At 40.3% G+C, this 22,290-nt stretch overlaps 1 protein-coding gene across 10 annotated transcripts in view; it reads right to left on the bottom strand.

Annotated features, from left to right (window-relative positions):
• IP6K1 (inositol hexakisphosphate kinase 1) overlaps positions 1-22,290 on the bottom strand; it is a 61,785-nt gene that overhangs the window by 25,499 nt on the left and 13,996 nt on the right. For 3 of the 10 annotated variants that reach the window (XM_057311708.1, XM_057311712.1, XM_057311707.1), the window contains exons 2-3: positions 19,088-19,192; positions 18,565-18,751 (exon numbers count right to left, since the gene is read on the bottom strand). The exons of 3 other annotated variants lie outside the window; for them this stretch is intronic. The gene's annotated coding sequence lies outside the window, so the exon portion shown is untranslated. Of the gene's footprint in view, positions 1-18,564; positions 18,752-19,087; positions 19,196-22,290 lie in introns of all 10 variants that reach the window. 4 more of the 10 variants (XM_057311711.1, XM_057311709.1, XM_026500861.4 and 1 more) reach the window with 3 other exon arrangements.

Here is a 22,290-nt window from a genome sequence, read left to right on the forward strand (position 1 = left end):
CTAGTTAATACACTTTGCACATAAAGAGGTGTTTTCTGATAACAAGGAAAACTTCCAACAACTGAAGAACAAGCCCTTCATTGATGATAAAGGACACACTCTCCCCAAGCTCCGAAAGGAAAAATGTAGCTTTATAATGTTCAAAGTGTCCCCAAAGGCAGACAATCTGAATTATACCTGGTCCATCAAGGCTGGTACCAAAATACTAAAAAGGAACCTAACAGAAAATTCATTCTCTCATAAGTCATAATGAACCTGCCCAAATATCCAAATAATTAGCTTAGAACTTATTCTACTGTGATTCAACAACAGACAGGCCATAAACGAAATTTATACTCTTGCCACTTCAGGACCTCACTGATGATTATTTTTCACAAACGCATCTAAACACAATGGAGTTGATAAATCCTATTTTCCAGAGTGTAACTAATTCTCAAAAGATTTTCCCGACTGTCCTCTGCAAATACACTGACCCGATTTCAAGTAGTTTATGCCATTCAGAACATCAACAGCTCCTAATCTTTCCCAGATTTAAATTAAGGAACCACTAGCCTCAAGAAAAACTTGCAAATTCTTTAAAAGCTATAAAGTATCCAAAAAAGTCAGATAATTAAAATCATGAGGGTTTCATTGCCAACGGCTAAAACAACAACAACAACAAAACAACCCACCAGTATATGTTTTGGCTTTTTTGCTCTATAAACAACTCCAAAGGTTTCCCTAGGGGAAACTTTATAAATGGTATGCTTTTCCCTATGTGGCAATAAACTGAGGTTCTGGTTTACAATACAGTGGTGCTTCCTATGCACCTGCTATCTGAAATTCATATTGTTCAAGTATATAATGTAGGAAAAAAGTGGAGGCTGTGACAATAGGAACAGGATAATCTAAAAAAATTTTTTAAAAGATTTTATTTATTTTTTTGTCAGAGAGAGACCAAGAGCAAACACAAGCCAGGGGAGCTGCAGGCAGAGGGAGAAGCAGACTCCCCATGTAGCGAGGAGCCTGAAGCGGGACTCGATACCAGGACTCTGGGATCATGACCTGAGCCTAAGGCAGCTACTTAACTGACTCAGCCACCCAGGCCCTAATTTTTAAAAATTTTAATTCCAGTATAGTTAACATACAGTGTTTATTAGTTTCCCATGTACAATACAGCGATTCAAGAATTCTATACAGTACTCAGTGTTCACTGTGATAAATGTAATCTTAATCCCCATCACCTATTTCACCTATCCCCTACCCACCTCCCCTCTAGTAACCATCTGTTCTCTGTTTTTTGGTTGGTCTCTTTTTGTTACTCATTTATTTCTTAAATTCCATATACGAATGAAATCATACAGTATTTGTCTTCCTCTGACTAGCTTATTTCTTTTTTTTTTTTTTTTAAAGATTTTTATTTATTTATGCGACAGAGAGACAGCCAGCGAGAGAGGGAACACAGCAGGGGAGTGAGAGAGGAAGAAGCAGATTCCCAGCGGAGGAGCCCGATGTGGGACTCGATCCTGGAACGCCAGGATCACGCCCTGAGCCGAAGGCAGACGCTTAACGACTGCGCTACCCAGGTGCCCCCTGACTAGCTTATTTCACTTAGCACTTTATACTCTCTAGATCCATCCATGTTGTTGCAAATGGCAAGGTTTCATTCATGTTGAGGGCTGAATAACATTCCATTGTATATATATATACACCCTCGTTATTCATTCATCTATCGATAAACACTCGGGCTGCTTCCATAATTTGGCTATTGTAAATAATGCTGAAATAAACATAGGGGTGCATATACCCCTTTGAATTAGTGTTTTCATATCCTTTGGGTAAATACCCAATAGGGAATAGAATGATTTTTAGATTGAAACTAATAAAAAATACTTCTGTTTAAAAAAAGAACTAGACATCACCCCCTGCAAATGTCACAAGAGCCCACTTAGAAGGAGAAAAAGCTTGGATTTAATAATCTGCACATTTATAAAGACCTCACAATCTATGCACTGAACTACATTACGATTTGCAGTCTTTTCTTTCTGTAAAAAATCACTTTGCTTTGCAATTAACACAGCTCAGAGAAAGAAATTCTCCCTTAGTACCAAAAATATTCTTTGATCCCCTGAGCACAACTGCAATTTCTCATTTTGCAGTTTCTACGTAAGATCTGTCCACTCATGGGGCACCTGGCTGGCTCAGTCGGTAGAGCAAGCAACTCTTGATCTTAGGGTCATGAGTTCAAGTACTGCATTGGTGTGGAGCCTAGTTTAAAAATAAATAAATAAATAAATAAATAAATAAATAAATAAATAAATAAAAAGACTTGTCCACTCTTCTCAGGAGGCAGTGAGAGCTCACCATGCAGTTAGCCTTGTTTCAGATGAGAGCTACAGGAGCAGACAGAATCTTCCCTTCCTGTGGAACTTCTAAAGCATGTAAATACTACAAGGACAACAGGAACAAAAGAAACCTAACAGTCTAAATTCATGCCAAGAGACTAGAAAGAAAAAGGAAAAGGCTGGAGCCATTTCTTGGAACCATTGCTAAGCCGAACAAGGAAGAACAAACAGCAAAAAAACAATCGAGAACCAAGTTGTTCAAAGTTTCCCAAGTTTCTGTGGAAGAGGTCATTAACAAAGGCGGTATTTTCAAACCCTTAGGCAAAAATGAGGATCCCAAATGAGCCTACCTGTGAGCACCTGGATAGCGGTCTCATCACCAGCAGCCTCCGCTAAGCACTAACACACCTGACACTCCACTCACAACATCGAGCCTCCTCTTCCCCAGTGGTGCATCAGTCACCTGGGAGGCATCTGAAGGAAAGTGATGCCTAGGTTTATCCTCCACCACACTCCAGAATTAACTGCAGTTCGAAGCCTCTAGAACATCCCATTATAAACTCGGTCCCTCCGTAGGCCATGACTTGACTGCATTGCCCTTTCAGGTAGTATGCTAGACACTCCTACTCCTGGCTGTCACTGTCAAAGGCTTCTGCAGCTTTTTCCACAACACCACTGCCTTCAGCACCTTCAACCTCATCAGCCCTCAAAGCTATTCAGTTGCCAATACCACCCAGAGGATCATGGTCACAATATTTTGATCAGGCTGTGCAACATGGTCACCAGCACTAACATTCTGGGCATGACAACAGTCATCCTGTGATCTTCCTGCACGATAAGACCAAGTAACCAAGTATGATGCAAACCAGTAAGGTAGGAAGTACCTTCTCCCAGTCATGACTAAGGACCTGAGCAATCATCATTATTCTCAGAACATACCAAAGGAATGTTGATGGAAAATAAAGTTTCTAACGCACACACACACCCCCCCCAAAGAAACCCCTCAACACCTCCAAATATCACCACACTGGGGATTAGGTTTCAACATATGAATCCGGCGGGGGGGGGGGCACAAACATTCACTCTATAGCAGAAATCATGATCAGTGTTTAAAGCTCTGCTTCCAGAGTACCTGCTCTTTTTCTGGTGAGAGTTCACCATTTCGGTGATGTCTTGGTAGGGTATTTGATAAGGAAATCTTGTTTTTGTGAAAAGTAGCTTGTACTTTTTTCTATGGCACAGTTTGTAGCACTATGTGTACTGGAGTGAAAATTGTTGGGACCCCTGGGTGGCTCCATCGGTTAAGAGTCTGTCCTGGGGATCAAGCTCCGCATCAGGGTCCTCGCTCAGCAGGGAGCCCACTGCTCCCTCTGCCTGCTTCTCCCTCTGCTTGTGCTGTCTCTCTCTCTCTCTCTCTGACAAATAAATAAAATCTTAAAAAAAAAAAGATAGAAAAAAGAAAATTGTTTTACTTTAAAAATGTTTAAAAATAAGAATATTCCCATCACAGAAGCCTGATACGTTTCAGTATTTAGTAGTAAAGCTCCTTTCTTTCTTAAGATTTTCTTTTTAAGTAATCTCTATACCTAATGTGGGGCTAGAACTCACAACCCTGAGATCAAGTCACACGCTCCACTGACTGAGCCAACCAGGCGCCCCAGGAAAGCTCCTTTCGACTGAAAACCTTCTCAAAAAATGGAACCGAATCAAGATGATCTAATATTTATGCCCTAAAGACTACCATGTTAATTACCATGTCTGTTTTTATTGGGTTGTTTGCATTAGGGCCTGAATCAGGTAAAAAGGGGAGAAACGGAAAGTATAGCACCAAGCTAGGCTTTGGTTTGCCAAAACAGAAACTTGGGACAAGATTAAGTTCTGAGTTTGGGCAACATCACTGTGACTGAAATTATATAACTCAATAGATAACACCTATGCCCTAAATACTGGGTTCTTTTTTGTCTTATAAAAAAAACTGGGGCGCCTGGGTGGCTCAGTAGGTTAAGCAGCTGCCTTGAGCTCAGGTCATGATCCCAGGGTCCTAGGATCAAGTCTCGCATCAGGCTCCTTGCTCAGCAGGGAGTCTGCTTCTCCCTCTGCCTGCTGGTCCCCCTGCTCGCTTGCTCTCTCACTCGCGCTCTCTCTCTCGCATGTGCTCTCTCTCTAGGAAATAAACAAAATCTTTAAAAAAAAATTTTTTAACTAAAAAAAAATTTAAAAACTGGACCCTAACCAAAGGACACGGGCTTGATTTGTGGGGTTGTCAGAGATAGCTACATGTTTTTCAACACTGTCAGCAGCCTTAGGAGCAGAGCAGGGGTGTAATACTTGCAGAAAAGGAGCAGTAGATGTTCTTCACAATGTGGATGCCGGACTAAGAGGGGCTAAAGTTACTGCAATTCTCTCCATATACTTTGGTGACTGATGTTCAGAGAAATAATGCAGTTTGAATCAGTTATTTTGGATCACTGGACGTTTGTATTAAAATGGTTAAAATTTTGTCAGTTTACGAATGGACTGCTCCCCCAGAGGTCAAGGGGCTCCACTGCTCTGCCTGGAAGTCTGTACACCACCAGCGACAGGAGTCTCTCTTTGTTTGTCCTTCATTTGCTAAGACGCTTTGGTTCCACATTTTACTGCATAAAATGGGAAGGAGGATATTCTCAAAAAGAATTTGCTGAGATTGAACTTTTCCACCAGCATAGAGCAACAAATGGAAATAAATGTACACTGCAAAGATATTAATTACAATAGTTAGGTTGACTTTCTGGTCACAGACGCTAAATCCTTGAACATGTAACTGAACTCCAAAATGAATTACATCTCTATTCAAGTAAAATCAATTTTCTGATACTGCTGAAATGCGTATATTACTGTAACTGTTTTCCTTTTTTATTTCTTTTAAAGATTTTATTTATTGAGAATGAGTGAGAGAGAGAGAGAACGTCTGCACACAAGTGGGAGGAAGGGCAGAGGAAGAAGCAGACTCCCCGCAGAGCAGGGAGCCCGATGCCAGGCTCTATCCCAGGACCCTGGGACCATGACCTGCGCCGAAGGCAGATGTCTGACTGAGCCATCCAGGCACCCCTCCATTTTAATTTTTTTACAGAATTAAGTATCACCCATTTATTAATTTACAAACTGTAATAAAATCTGACAGTCATTTCATCTCACTAAGGGCTCTGCTTTAAAAAAGGAAACAACTGGAGCACCTGGGTGGCTCAGTCGGTTTAGCGTCTGCCTTCAGGTCAGGTCATGACCCCAGGGGCCTGGGATTGAGCCCCACATCGCTGCTTCCTGCTCAGTAGCGAACCTGCTTCTCCTTCTCCCTCTGCCCCTCCCCCGGCTCGTGCTCGCGTGCTCGCTCTCTCTCTTGCTCCCTCTCTCTCTCTCAAATAAATATTTTTAAAAAATTTAAACAGATAAGCTGTGGTATATTCATACAACGGACTACCACACAGAAATGAAAAAGAACCAACTACTGCCACACACAATACAAATGAAGCTCACAGGAGTGATATAGCAAGAAAAAATCTAAACACTAAGGAGACTACGCGTGTGTGATTCTACTCCCATAAAATTCAAAATGATAACGGAGACCACAACAGTGGTTACTCTGGGAAAACCCTAACTGAGAAGGGGCACAAAGGTGGAGGTGACACAGGTGAATACTATCAACAACCACTGAGCTGTGTCCTTGGATTTGCAAACTTCACTGTAAGTTAGAGCTTAATTATAAGGGAAAAAATCAATAGTATTCCCCTATACCAACAAAAAAACAATTAGAAAATGAAAACTGTTTAAATACATCCCATTCACAACAGCAACCAAAACTATAAATTACCTATAAACCTTTAAAATTATGTGAGATAAATAATAAAAGCTTTACTGTTATAATTCAGCAACACTGCAAGCCTAGAAAGTGGCAATGAATAAAAGCCCTGGCAAAGAAAGAGAAATGGCAATCAGATATTGTGGCGAACAAGGTCAGGACTATTTTAAGAAGTAGTAAGTCACTGTCTCCACAGTAAGAGCAATACCTGGTCACCAAGTTCTGTAGTCGGGCCGGCACAGACATCTGAAATGCAGATCAGCAGACATGCACTCTAAGAAGCCTGGTTAGACTTTCAAATTCTATGGATGACATGTTTTTATAGCCTCAGGTTAAGCACTTGGGTTTGATATGAATCTTTCTGTAAAGAGAAGCATACTTGATGCCTTTACACTGCACAGATATATTTGCATATTTCCTCAAAACTGGTTTATAAATCCAGTATTTCTATTACCTCTTCTGAAATGCAGGGCACCTGGTTGACTCAGTAAGTAGAGCGTGCAACTCTTGGTCTCAGGGTCATCAGTTCAAGCCCCACACTGGGTGTGGAGCTTACTTAAAAAAATTAAAATTTAAAAAAAAAAAAAACCCAAAAACTAAAACAGATTCCACTTAAGCACTAAAAGCATAATAACAAAGTATCATGCCCTTAAAAAAATCATATGAAGTTTATTTAGTTTTTTTTAATTTAAACCTGTTAAGTCAAGAATGCTAAGTAAAATTCTGGCAATACTGTACCTCTGGTTTATTTTTTACTCTGATACAATCCAAGGGACAAAATAGCAGAATCATTCTTAACTGAAAAGAACACAATGGGCTAAGTCACTCCGACAGAAAAGAACACCACACAAAGCTTGGGTTACATAGCCCTGGACTTTACGAAAACTTATTTCTAACCAATTTCAGAAATAATAAATTGATATGGACTGTGACAGGAAAAGATACCAAAATACCCTCAAATTCACGGACGAGAAAACTGAAGCAGAAAACTAACACAAAAGCACGTTTGTTCTCTAAAGCACAGAACCAAGGGAACCTACTGATTCCTTAAATTCAAGTCTGTTCTTGCTTTTACGTTGAGTCTATACGTGCTGATACAGATTAGGTATTCGTGAGGGAGAGACAACAGTCCTCTTCCCTCCACCCTGGGGACTGTTTCAAGCACATGCTCACAAACGTCTGTTTGAGGAGGAAGGAAATAATACAAGGACTGTTCTCAAGACACGCAGGGCTGCCAATCTGACCCTGCCCTACCAATCTAAGCAGGGACTGGCATATCATCTAGAAACCAGAAATGTGTGCAGAGCCCTAGAGCAATCTGGGAGATTTGAAGTAAGAAAGGAAAAAAGGCTTAAAGGTATCTATTTTGTTGTTTGTCCTTAGAGAAGAGATGAGGGATTGTTTAGACTTTTGGGTCCTATCCCAGGAGCAAGGGACACAGTGGCACAGTCCTGAGGACACCAGGCTGACAGCAAACAGGGAGCAAGGAGAAAAGGAAACTTGGCAGGAGTCCTGAAATGTGCCAGCCCATCAAGAAACAGCCAGAACAGAATTAATCTAGGACAAAAAGAGAAGACAGAATCTAGTGATCCCCTTTCCTGTTTTTACCAGATTTCTAAAGATTAGAAACCCAAAACTTCCTCAGATATATAGATGCATATTTTTAGTGAAGATTCTTTTGAAAGTGTCTCAACTGTGCTAAAGAGTGGGGGGAGGGGGGCGGTGGACCGAGGACAGAACTTTAAGAACACAGGTCCAAAGTGGTACAGGGGAGATCAAAATGAGAAAACACCAAAAGAAGAAAGGTGCTCCATCCTTCTCGCCTGAAACACTGCCTACTCACAATTTGTATGGGATTATTCTTTAAGAAGTTAAAGGAATACCTCTGCTGTGACTAAATTCTTCAGGTGAGCCAGGTAAGTTTCCACCTCACACATTTACAAGTGAATCTAAACATGGTCAAGCCTAGAAAGTACACATGTAGAAAGATAGGATAAAGTATTCTTAAAAAAAAAAAAAAAAAAACACAGAACACTTAAAATGGGACTGTCTAAACTGCTAAAATATGGCATGAGGAGCTTCCTGGACTTACCTCATGCTACTGAGCTCAGTGAAGACCCAAAGCTGGAGAAGCTTCTGCACAACTGAAAAAAAGATGCAGAAGGACAGTACCAGGCCTGTTCTCACAACCTCAGTTTTAGATGTGACCAATAACTCGCGTTCCTTTTCCCCACACCTCCATCCTATTGTAGCTCCGCTGAAACGGAAGCTGAGCACAGTGGGGGCAAGCTGACAGGACTGAGGCAGAGGTGAACTGAGGTGACTGGGAAACGGATGTAGACACCTCCACTTGGGGTTTTCCCTCACCACAACATCTCTGGAATAAAATCTGCTCTGTTGCAGAACGGAAACAAAAGAACAATATTTCTTGTCACTCACCAGAATTTCAAGTAGCTATAATCCGGTTTATAACTGGAGGTCGCTCCAGGTTCGAATCTGCTACCTTGTACTAGGGACAGTCACATGTGTCCTGCTACTGAAGAGGTAAAATGTGGAAATAAAGCCTCCTACACCTAGGAGAGGTGAACCCAAAGCGCCAATCACAGCACTGAGCTTTGCAGATGACCGGGGGCCTCACTTAGAACCCACCGCCGTTAAAAATGATTACCAGCTTCCAACAAGAAAAACCTCCAGAGTAAGGACTTATGCAACCACGAAATATCTCCTGTCTTTCCTGTAGTGTCTCAATGATACCACAAAACTATTAGAACTCCAAAGGGGTTTTAAATCACTGAATTCTGAACTATGTTAAAAGATGTACCAAGAGGCAGCATACACCTAAAAATCAAGATATGGCTACACCCCGGAGGCCTCTTCTTTGGTGGTGAAATCGCACACTTAAACATTTTGATGCTACACTACTCTATAGATTATCTGAGAATATAGTCAAAGACCAGACTACTCAGACGTGGACGCTGGACTGTATTCAGCTGCGGCTGGGGTAAATGATGCAGCGTCCACCACAAAATAAAGCTCCACTGAGTTTTGCTCTTTTGGGATAATCTGCTGCTACGTATGTCCCACACAAGGGCTGAGACCAACTCAGGATGTCTCCTCCAAGGACCAGGTTCTTGGTATCCTATGTTCCTGCCTCCTGTGAGACATCTCCCCCTCAAGGCCAAACAGCATCATTCCTTATTCAGAAAACAATACAAGATGTAAGGGCACAAAGCGACAGACACTCCCTCCATTTAAAACTACACACCACTGGGGGTGAACAATGACATATCTGAACATCTATCGGGTAGATAAAGACTTTATTAGCAGGTACCCAAAAGCAGATGAGCAACGTGCCAAGTGTGGAGAAAGCCTATAAAAAGACGTAAATGACCTGTTGAATGCCTCACAAAATGCAACAGAGTTTGAAAGCTTCAAGCAGATTACATTCCATCTGTCTTCTACCCTCCAGCGAAACACTAGAAATACTACTTTGGGGGGCACCTGGGTGGTTCGGTAGGTTGGGCGCCCGATTTGATTTCAGCTTAGGTCATGATCTCAGGGTTGCGAGATGGAGCCCGTGTGGGGCTCCACACTGGACGTGGAGCCTGCTTAACATTCTCTCTCTCTGGCCCCACCCCAAATAAAAAGACTCTCCCTCTGCCTCATGCGCACACAAGCTCTCTCTAAAAAACAAAAACAAAAAAAGGTTAAAAAAACAGAATTATTACTTTTAATCACCTTTAAACATTAGAAAATACTTCTTACAACCTCACATACAACACACAGTTCCAAACAGATAAGGACCAACTTTCATCCACACAAACCCATCAACAATTTCCCAACTTAAGGGCGCCTGGGTGGCTCAGTCGTAAGCGCCTGCCTTCGGCTCAGGGCGTGATCCCAGAGTCCTGGGATCGAGCCCCACATCAGGCTCCTCTGCTGGGAGCCTGCTTCTTCCTCTCCCACTCCTCCTGCCTGTGTTCCCTCTCTCCCTGGCTGTCTCCCTGTCAAATAAATAAATAAAATCTTTAAAAAAAAAAAAATTCCCAACTTAGACAAGTGTAGAGATGTCTCCAAAGAAACATCATTCCGTAAGAGTGGGTCCCAAATCTCTCTGCTCTCTCAGCTTCCTTTCCTGCCCTTCAAGTGACATAAGGAACGGAGCCTGAACATGTAGAACTCTCAGGATTCTGGGAGTCAGGACCATGTAAAAAAGAAAAAGAGTGGAACTCAACTTGGAAGCAAGAATCAATCTCACGATTAACAAGTTGTTAATCCTTCAATATACCAATTCAACTATTTTCTCTGTCAAGAACTTAGATTTGAAACTATCCTAGGTACTTTTTTTCTTTTTGAATTTTTACTTAAATTCTAGTTAGTTAACATATAGTGTAATATTGGTTTCAGGAGGGGTGCCTTGGTGGCTCAGTCGTTAAGTGTCTGCCTTCGGCTCAGGGCGTGATCCCAGGGTCCTGGAATCGAGCCCCGCATTGGGCTCCCTGTTCTACTGGGAGCCTGGTTCTTCCTCTCCCACTCCCCCTGCTTGTGTTCCCTCTCTTGCTGGCTGTCTCTCTGTCAAATAAATAAGTAAAATCATAAAAAAAAAAATACATATACATATATATATATATATATGTTTCAGAAATAGAATTTACTGATTCATTACTTACATATAATGATGCACCCAGTGCTCATCATAACAAGTGCCCTCCTTAATACCCATCACCTATTTAGCCCGTCCCCTATCCACTTCCTTCCATCAACCCTCAGTTTGTTCTCTATTGTTAAAGAATCTCTTATGGTTTGCTTCCCCCTCTCTCTCTTTTTTCTTTCTTGTACATTCACCTATTTTGTTTCTTAAATTTCACATACAAGTGATATCATATGCTATTTATCTTTCTCTGACTGATTTCACTTACCATAATACACTATAGTTCCATCCACGTCAGTGCAAATGGCAAGATTTCATTCTTTTTGATGGCTGAGTAATATTCCATTGTAGATAGATACCATTGGGGTGCATGTACCCCTTTGAATCTGCATTTCTGTACCCTTTGGGTAAATACCTAGTAGTGCAATTGCTGGGTCATAGGGTAGTTCTATTTTTAACTTTTTGAGGCACCTCCATACTGTTTTCCAGAGTGGCTGCCATCAGTTTGCATTCCCACCTACAGTGCAAGAGGTTCCCCTTTCTCTGTATCCTCGCCAGCACCTGCTGTTTCTTGTGTTGTTCACTTTAGCCATTCTGACAGGTGTGAGGTGGTGTCTCACTGGGGTTTTGATTTGCGTTTCCCTGATGACGACTGACATTGAGCATCTTCTCATGCATCTGTTAGTCACCTGGATGTTTTCTTTGGAAAAATGTCTATTCATGTCTTCTGCCCTTTTTTTTTTTAAGATTTTATTTATTTATTTGACAGAGAGACAGCCAGCGAGAGAGGGAACACAAGCAGGGGGAGTGGGAGAGGAAGAAGCAGGCTCCCAGCGGAGGAGCCTGATGTGGGGCTCGATCCCAGGACTCTGGGATCACGCCCTGAGCCGAAGGCAGACACTTAACGACTGCGCCACCCAGGCGCCCCCCCTTCTACCCACTTCTTAACTGGATTTGTCCTACACACTTTTTAGGGTGAGGTGCTATATGAGAAAATGAAATATACTATATTCTTGCAGCTAAACCAATGCTAAAATTTTTAAGCTTTTAAGGTATTAGAAATATAAAATTAATGACTTAAGGTTCTCCTTAAGAAGCTAGAAAAAGACCAGGACAACACGTGGATGGCTCAGTCAGTTAAGCATCTGCCTTTAGCTCAGGTCATGATCCCAAGAATCCAGTCCCACATCAGCTCCTTGCTCAGCAGGGAACCCGCTTCTCCTTCTGCCTGCTGCTCTCCCTGCTTGTGTGCCCTCTCCTCGTTTCTCTCTCTCTCTGACAAATAAATAAATAAAATCTTTAAAAAAAGAAGTAGCAGCAGCAGCAGCTAGAAAAAGACCAAAGCTGGGGGCGTCTGAGTGGCTCAGTCATTAAGTGTTTGCCTTCGGCTCAGGTCATGATCCCAGGGTCCTGGGATGTAGCCCCACATGAGGCTCCTCTCCTACTCCCCCTGCTTGTGTTCCCTCTCTCGTTCTGTCTCTCTTTGTCAAATAAATAAAATCTTAAAAAAAAAAAAAGAAAAGAAAAAGACCAAAGTAAGCAGAAGAAAAGAAAAAACAGATACAAGCAAACTCAATAAAATGGGGGGGGGGGGGTTAAGAATAGCAAAAGTAGGTCTTTAAAAAAAATCAATAAATTTCATAAATCCTCTGGAGAAACTGATCACTAAAAAGCGAACATACTAATTACTCCTATCAGGGATGAAAAAAGTAATACCATTACAGACCTGATTGGGATTAAAAGAATAATAAGGTAATATTATGAGCAAGTGTATGCCAATAAATTCAACAAGTCAGACAAAATGGACAAATTCCTTGAAAAATACAACTTACCAGAACTTATGCAAGCTAAAATACAAAATCTGAATGGTCTTGTATCTAGCCAGAAAATTGAAATTATCAAAAATCTTTCCACAAGGAAAGCTCCAGACACATATATTTTCACTAGTGAATTCTACCAAACGTTCAAGGAAGAAACAGCACCAATCTTGCACAAATTCTTTCAGGAGAGAGGGAGCAAAAAAACATGTTCCAACTTGTTTTAAGAGGTCAGTTATCCCTGATAACAAAACCTAAAAAAGAACCTTACCAAAAACATACACACATACAAAAGAAAAAAGATTATAAACCAATATCCTTCGTGAGCAGACACAAAAATCCTTTAAAAATTTTTAGCAAAACAAATCCAATGATATATAGAAAGAGTAATCCATCATGACAAAGTGAGGAATGCAAAGTTGATCAAATATCTGAAGAATCAATGTAATTCATCTTATTAACAGAAATATAAGGAGTAAAACCATAGATCATACCTAAATATACACAGAAAAAAGCTCAACAAAATTCAACACCCATTCATGATTAAAAACACAAACTAAAAGGAAACTTCCTCACCTGACAAAGGGTGTTTATGGAAAACCTGAAAAACCTATAGCCGACATCATAATCAATGTGAAATTTTGAACATTTCCATATAATCAAAATAAGACAAAGAAGTCCATTCTTACTATTTCTACTCAACATTTATGAGCCAGTACAATAAGAAAAAAGAAATAAAAAGCATAAAGACCAGAAAGGAAGAAGTAAGACTCTCTCAGGGGCGCCTGGGTGGCACAGCGGTTAAGCGCCTGCCTTCGGCTCAGGGCGTGATCCCAGCGTTGTGGGATCGAGCCCCACATCAGGCTCTTCCGCTATGAGCCTGCTTCTTCCTCTCCCACTCCCCCTGCTTGTGTTCCCTCTCTCGCTGGCTGTCTCTATCTCTGTCAAATAAATAAATAAAATCTTTAAAAAAAAAAAAAAAAAGAAGTAAGACTCTCTCAATCCATAGATAACATGATTGTTTACAAAGAAAATACTTAGGGATCTACGAAACAACTTCTAAAACCAATATGTGAATTTAGCAAAGTTACAGGATACAAAAAGCCAATATACAAAATTCAATTATATTTTTATATGCTAGCAGCAACAATTAGAAAACAAAAATTAGGGGTATCTGGGTGGCTCAGTCGGTTAAGCCTGACTCTTGAATCCGGCTCAGGTCATGATCTCAGGATTGTGAGATCGAGCCCCACCTCAGGCTCTGTGCTGGGTGTGGAGCCTGCTTGGGATTCTCTCTCTCCCTCTCCTTCTGCCCCGCCCTTCTCTAAAACAAAAACAAAAACTTAAAAATTCACTGGGGTAACTTCATGGAAAATGGCAGGGTAGGAAGCTCGAAGAATCTACCCCTCCACCAAACAACTACTGAACTTGGAGAAACTGTCTGAAGTAACTTTTGGACCTCTGGAGTACAGCTGGAAAACATGAAGCTTCCAAGGCAAAGCTCGAAGAAGAGGCTGGTGGATTTTGGTAAACTTCAGCCTTTTGTGCAACTACCCAACCTCCAACCCTAGGGCAACTAGCAGTGGGCGGGCTGCCCTCATTTCTGGTGAGACTTGCTGGAGGCTAGGATGGGCAATAAAGACCTTGTTCTCCAAATATGTATTCTGACTGATGACAGCTGCTTTTGATCGCTGAGGAGCAGGCAGAGGCCAGTGACCACTGCTTTCAACACTCACAGGCTGAAGCAGCTTCTAGGGGCATGTAAAAGAACAGTACTTGTTTTTACTTTTTTCCCCTTTCGGGAGCTAGTCATTTAAGAAAATCTTTATCAGGTCACTGTCTAACTGCAGAGATCACGGGAACAGAAATAGATACACATTTCCAATATTAGTTTGAAACAGCCACAAATCTAAGTCTCTAGCTTTCAATGAGCAAAAACTAGCAATCACGGAGGAGTAGGAGAATCAAGTTTGTAAAATTACAACATAATACTCAAATGTTGAATTTTAATAAAAAATTACAAAACAAAGAAATAGAAAATTAATGACCATTCCCAAGAAAAAGAAAATGATAAAAAAAAAAATTCCTGAGGAAGCAAAGACACTGGAATTATTATTAATCAAAGAGGTTAAATACATTCAATGGACAAAAGGAAACCATGGTGGGGAGCCCGCTTCTCCCTCTGCCTCTCTCTCTCTGTCTCTCATGAATAAATAAATGAAATCTTTAAAATAAAAGGGGGAGATTCAGGAAAATGATGTATGAACAAAACAAAAATACCAGTAAAGAGACAGAAATTATAAAAAGGACAAAACATAAATTCTGCAGTATCTCAAAACAGAAAAGTACAGTAACTGACGTGAAAAACTCACTAATGGGGTTCAACAGCAGATCTGAGCAAACACAGCAAGTATCAGTGAACCTGAAGGTAAGACAACTGAAATTATTCAGTCTAGGGGGCAAAAAAATAAAAAATAAATAAGGAAAAGTAAAAGAGTCTTTTCTTTTTTTTAAATTTACCTGTTTGAAAGAGAGCGAGAGAACATGAGCAGGGGGAGGAGCAGAGGGAAAGGAAGAAGGAGACTCCCTGCTGAGCAGGGAGCCCAACCCAGGACCTGATCCCAGGACCCTGGGATCACAACCTGAGCCAAACCAAATGCCTAACCAACTGAGCCACCCACACGCCCCAAAAGTAAAGAGTCTGAAGGACCTGTGGGACACCACCAAATATAGCAATATATGCATTAGAGAAAGAGAAAAGATGAAAAAAAGGGCAGAAAAGGTATCTGAAGAAATACTGGCCAAAAACTTTCCAAACCTGAGAAAAGCCATGAATAAACATGTGCAAGAAGCCTGATGAACCCTTCTTTTAGGATTAACCAAGGTATATTATAAAACAAAAACACACTATTAAACTGCTGAACCCCAAAGACAAAGAGATATTTAAAGCAGCAACAGAGAAGCAACTCATACTGTACCACAAATCTTCACTAGGATTAACAGCTGGTTTCTCTCCAGAAACCTCCAGAAGGCAGTGGGATGACATATTTATAAAGTCCTGAAAGAAAATGCTGTCAACTAAGAATTCTATATCCTGGAAGGCAATAAAAAGAAAACTGAAAATTCACAAATCTGTGGAAATTGAACAACATACCCTTAACAACCAATAGGTCAAAGAAATTACAAGGGAAGTTCTTGCCAGAGCAATTAGGATAAATAAATAAATAAATAAATAAATAAATAAATAAATGGCATTCAAATTAGAAAGAAGTTAACTGTTTGCAGAAGACATGATCTTATATGCAGAAAACCCTAAAATTACCCAAACACACATAAAAACACCGTTAGAGCTAATAAATACATTCAGGAAATTTGCAGGATACAAAATTGCCACACAAAAATCAGTTGCATTTCTATATGCTAGCAATGAACAATCTGAAAAGGAAATTAAGAAAACAATCCATTTACAATAGTATCAAAAAGAACAGGGGCACCTGGGTGGCTCAGTCGGTTAAGCGTCTGCCTTCAGCTCAGGTCATAATCAGATCAAGCCCGAGTCCAGCCGCGTGGCAGGCTCCCTGCTCAGCAGGGAGTCTGCTTCTTCCTCTCCCTTTGCCCCTCCCCCTGCTTGTGCTCGCTCCCTTGCTCACTCTCTTTCTCTCAAATAAATAAAATCTTAAAAAAAAGAGAGAGAAGAAAATGCTGAAGAATGTACTTAACTAAGGAGCTGAAAGACTTGTATTCTAAAAACTACAGAACACTTCTAAAGAAAATAAACATCTAAGTAAAATAGAAAAACACCACATGTTGATAAATTGAAACACTTACTATGGTCAAGATGACAATACTACCCAAAGAGATCTACAGGCTGAATGTAATCCCTAACAAAATACCAATGGTAATTTCTGCAGAAATTAAAAAAACAAACAAAAACAAAAACAAACAAACAAAAGTAACCTCTCCAGAAATTCACAGGGAATCTCAAGGGACCTTGAACAGCCAAAATTCCTGAAGAACAAAACTGGAGGAATCACATTTCCTGATTTCAAAACTTACTGCAAAACTACTACAATCAAAAGAGTGTGGTACTAGCATAAAAACAGACATAGAGACCAATGGAATAGGATAGGAAGCCCAGAAAAAAACCCTTGCACATACAGTCAAATGATTTTCAACCAGGGTGCCAAGATTATTCAATGGGAAAAGGACAATTTTTTCAACAAGTGGTGTTGGGGAAACTGAACAGCCACATGCAAGAGTGAAGTTGGAGCATTACTTCATATCATATACAAAAATTAACTCAAAATGGATCAAACATCTAAACTTACAAACTAAAATTATAAAACTCTTAGAAGAAAACACAAGGGGGTAGGTACTCAGTGACCTTGGATATGACAATGATTTCTTAGCTATGACAACAAAAGCACAGGCAAGAAAAGAAAAAAAGGATAAATTGGACTTCATCAAAATTAAAAACTTTCGTGTGCATCAGGGTTGGCTGGATGGCTCAGTTAGAAGAGTGTGTGACTCTTGATCTCAGGGTCATGAGTTTGAGCCCCATGTTGGGTACAGAGATTACTTAAAAAAAAAAAAAAAGTAAATAAGTAAACTTAAAAAGCTTTTGTGCATCAAAGGACATTATCAACAGAATGAAAAGACCACCCACAGAATGGGAGAAAATATCTACAAACCATACCTCTGATTAGGGATTAATATCCAATACAGAGAACTCCTACAACTTAACAACAAAAAAACAAACAACCCAATTCAAAAGCGGTCAAAGGACTTGGCTAGACATTTCTCCAGAGAAGACATACAAATACCAACAAGCACATGAAAAGATGCTCAACATCATCAGTTATTAGAAAAATACAAATCAGGGGTGCCTGGGTAGCACAGCGGTTAAGCGTCTGCCTTCGGCTCAGGGCGTGATCCCTGCGTTATGGGATTGAGCCCCACGTCAGGCTCCTCCGCTATGAGCCTGCTTCTTCCTCTCCCACTCCCCCTGCTTGTGTTCCCCCTCTCGCTGGCTGTCTCTATCTCTGTTAAATAAATAAATAAAATCTTTTAAAAAAAAATACAAATCAAAGCCACAATGAGATAATACCTCACACGAATTTGAATGGCTATTATATTAAAAAAAAAAAAAAAAAGCCAAACAAACAGAAAATAAAAGCTGGCAAAGATGTGGAGAAATCGGAACTCTTTTTAAAGATTTTATTTATGTATTTATTTATTTGAGAGAGAGCGCGTGTGCGTGCACGCGCGCACACAGGCAAGGGGAGCAGCAGAGGGAGAGGGAGAAGCAGGCTCTCCACTGAGCAGGGAGCCTGATGCAGGATCCTGGGATCATGACCAGAGCCGAAGGCAGATATCTAACCGACTGAGCCACCCACGTGCCCCAGAAATTGGAACTCTTATGCACTGCTGGTAGGAATGGTTCAGTCACTGAGGAAGACAGGATGGTGATTCCCAAAAAAAATTAAAACAGAGAATTTCCATATGATCCAGCAATTCTTCTCCTAGGTATTCCACTCCTACCCAGAAGAACTGAAAGCAGGGACTCAACCCAATTATTTATATACCAATGTTTATAGCAGCATTATTTGCAATAACCAAAAGGTGGATACAACCTATGTCTGCTAACAATGAATGGACAGATAAAATGTGGTACATACATACAATGGGATATTTGATTATAAAAAGAAATGAGGGGCGCCTGGGTGACTCAGTTGGTTAAGTGTCTGCCCTCGGCTCAGGTCATGATCCCAGGGTCCTGGGATCAAGCCCCACATCAGGCTCCCTGCTCAGCAAGAGCCTGCTTCTCTCTCTCCCTCTGCTGCTCCCCCTGCTTGTGTGTGCACTCTCTGTCATATAAATCAATCAATCAATCAATCAATCTTTTAAAAAAATTAAAAAGAAACGAAATTCTAATGGCACCTGAGTGGCTCAGTCAGTTAAGCATCCAATTCTTGATTTTGGCTTGGGTCATTATCTCAGCATCCTGGGAATGAGCCCTGCATCGGGCTCCACGCTCAGCAGGGAGTCCGCCTGAAGATTTTCTCTCTCCCTCTTCCTCTGCCCTTCCCCCTGTTCACATGCACATGTGCTCTCTCTCTAAATAAATCTTAAAAAAAAAAGAAATGAAATTCTGATACATGCTATAACATGGATGAACCTTGAAAAAAGTTATGCTAAATGAAATAAGCCAGGCATCAAAGAAAATTGTATGATTCCATTTATATCAAATATCTAAAATAGGCACATTCGTAGAGACAGAAAGTATATCAGAGGTTACCAGGGACTTGGGGGGAGGGGAAAATGGAGCACTGTACAATGGGTAAAGAGCTTCTACTTGAGATGATAGGAAAAGTTCTTGAAACAGTGATAATGGTTACACAACACTGTGAAAGTACTTAGTGCTACTGTATTGTACACTTAAAAATAGTTAAAATGGGGGCACCTGGGTGGCCCAGTTGGTGAAGCACCCAACTTGATTTCAGCTCAGGTCTTCATCTCAGGGTCGTGAGCTTGAGCTCCACCTTGGGTTCCACACTGAGTGTGGAGCCTACTTAAAAAAAAAAAAATAGTTAAAATGGTAAAATTCTGTTATGTACATTTTACTGTAATTTTTTTAAAAGACAAGTCATTTACAATAGCATTAAAATAACATCAAACATGTCGGGATACATTTCACAAAATATGTGAAAGACCTCTACATTGAAAACAATCAAAAAATGCAGATCTCGAAGGAAAAAAATGCAGAAAAATTAAAGAAGACATAAATAAATGGAAATTCACACCATGTGAACAGATTAGAAGACTTGATACTATTAAGATGTCAACTCTCCCCAAATAAATCTATAAATTCAATGAAATCCCAACCATGATGTCAGTTGGCTTTTTCAGAGAAATTGGCAAACTAATTCTAAAATGTGTATGGATATACAAAGAACATTAAATATCCAGATCAATCTTATAAAGAAGAATAAAGTCAGACAACTTATACTACCTGATGTCAAGACTTGTCAGTGGGGTACTGGCATATAAACAAACAGTTCAACAGAACAAAACAGAGATCCCAGAAATAGGTCCATACCCGTAGTCAATTCATTTTTGACATAAGTGCTAAAGCAAATAAATGGAGAGGGTGGTGCCTGGGTGGCTCAGTCAGTTAAGTGTCTGCCTTCAGCTCAGGTCATGATCCTGGGGTCCTGGGATCGAGTCCTACATCAGGATCCCTGCTCAGCAGGGAGTCTGCTTCTCCCTCTACCCCTCCCCACGGCTTGTGATCTCTCACTCACTCTCTCTCTCTAATAAATAAAATCTTTTAAAAAAAAATTTTTTTTTAATTAACAAAGAAAGTTGTGGTAGTTTTAAACTTCAAATTTTTAGACAGCCCTTTCCCCAAAAGGTAGAGCCTTCTTCTCTCCTCCCCTTGAGTATGGGCTGGACTTAGTGACTCAATTTTAAGGAACAGAATATAATATGGCAGAAGTAACAGTCTGGGGGCGCCTGGGTGGCTCAGTTGGTTAAGGATCTGCCTTCAGCTCAGGTCATGATCCCAGGGTCCTGGGATCGAGCCCTGCATCAGGCTCCCTGCTCAGTAGGGAGTCTGCTTCTCCCTCTGCCCCTCACCCCGATCATGCTTGTGTGCTCTCTGAAATAAATAAAATCTTTAAAAAAAGAAAAAAAAGAAGTAACAGTCTGTGACTAGGTCATTAAGACTCCTCTTTACTTTGTCTTGGATCATTCATTCTGGAGGAGATAATTGTATGCCATGAGGATTCTCAGAGAGCCCACATGTCAAGGAACTGAAGCTACCTGCTAAAAGCCATGTAAAGTCATCTTGGAAACAGACCCTCCAACTCCAGGAAAGCCTTCAGATGACTGCAGTCCCAAAAGACATCTTAACTGCAACTTCATGAGAGACTGTGAGCCAGAACCACCCAGCTAAGCCACTCCTAAATTTCTGATCCTTAGAAACTGAGGCAGTAAGTGTTTACTGTTGTAAACTGCTAAGTTTTGGAGTCAGTAGATAACAAATACACAAGTCTTTTTAGCAAATGGTGCTGGTACTGGAACAAGAAGTTATCCATATGGGAGCAAAATTAACCTCAACCCCCAATCTTACAGAATACACAGAAATGAATTCCAAGTGGATCAGAGACCTAAATGTAAAAACTAAAACTCTACAACTTCTGGATGAAAACACAGGAGAAATCTCCAACATTGAGAGGTAGGCAAGGGTTCCTCAGACACTACAAAAGGCAATAACCATAAAAGAAAATAGTGGTAAATCAGACTTCAACAAAACTGGAAACTTCTTATCTTTAAAATATATCCATAAGAAAATAAATAGGCAAGCCACCCCAGACTGACAGAAAATATTCACAAAACATGTACCTGACTAATATTCTATATAAAGATCTCCTAAAACTCACTCAAAAAAAAAAAACTAATAGCTCCATTTTTTTTAATGGGCAAAAGGTTTGAACAAGTATTTCACAAAGGAAGCTATACAAATGACCATTAAATACAGGAAAAAGTGCTCAATATCACTAGTAATCAGGTAAATGCAAACTGACACCACAATGAGCTATCACTGTACTTTCAGAAATACAGCTAAAATTAAAAACACTGACAACACACTACACATTGCTGAGGATATGGAACAATCACAACTCTCACACATTATTGGTGGGACTGTAAAATGATACAACCATTTTGAAAAAGGTATTAAAAGTTTCTTATAAAACTAGACATACATCTACCCCATGATCCAGCAATTCTATTCCCTTCTATTCCCTATTCCCCAAGAGAAATGAACATATATGTCCCCCAAGAACACTTGTACAAAAATGTTCATAGAAGCTTTACTCATAGGGGCGCCTGGGTGGCTCAGTCGTTTGAGCGTCTGCCTTCGGCTCAAGTCATGATCTCGAGGTCCTGGGATCAAGCCCCATGTGCCTCCCTGCTCAGTGGGGGGCCTGCTTCTCCCTTTCCCTCTGCCTCTCCCCCTGCTTATGTGCCTTCTCTCTGTCAAATAAATAAATAAAATCTTAAAAAAAAGAAAAAGAAAGAGAAAGCTTTACTCATAAGTCAAACACTGGAAACTGACCAGATATCCATCAACAGAACAGATAAACTGGAATGTTCAGGCAATGAGCTACTATACAGCAATAAAAAGGAATGAACTACTACTGATACAAACAACAGCATGAACAAATTCCCAAAACATTATACTGTGTGAAAGAGGCTGTACAGAAGAGTATTATACCTTTTAGAATTATTTAGTACACAAGATTATTATTCCATATAGTATTATTCCTTTTATTTTTTTTAAGTAGGCTCCACACCCAGCATGGACCCCAACATGGGGGATTAAACTCACAACCTTGAGATCAAGACCTGAGGTGAGACCAAGAGTTGGAAACTTAACTGACTGAGTCACCCAGGTGCCCCAGTATTATTCCATTTATACGAAATTTTAAAACTGGCCAACTAATCTATTATGAAAAACTTCAGAGCAGAAGTTGTCTCTGGCTAGAACAGAATAGCACTTTAAGTTAATCTCTATATTAAAACAAATTTAAAACATAGGTGGTAGCAACAAAGAGTATTCTGTTGAGAAAATACTTATTAAATTATTAACTTAGGGACGCC

Source organism: Ursus arctos, unplaced genomic scaffold, assembly GCF_023065955.2.
Source record: "Ursus arctos isolate Adak ecotype North America unplaced genomic scaffold, UrsArc2.0 scaffold_14, whole genome shotgun sequence".
In the NCBI taxonomy this organism is placed as follows: domain Eukaryota; kingdom Metazoa; phylum Chordata; class Mammalia; order Carnivora; family Ursidae; genus Ursus; species Ursus arctos.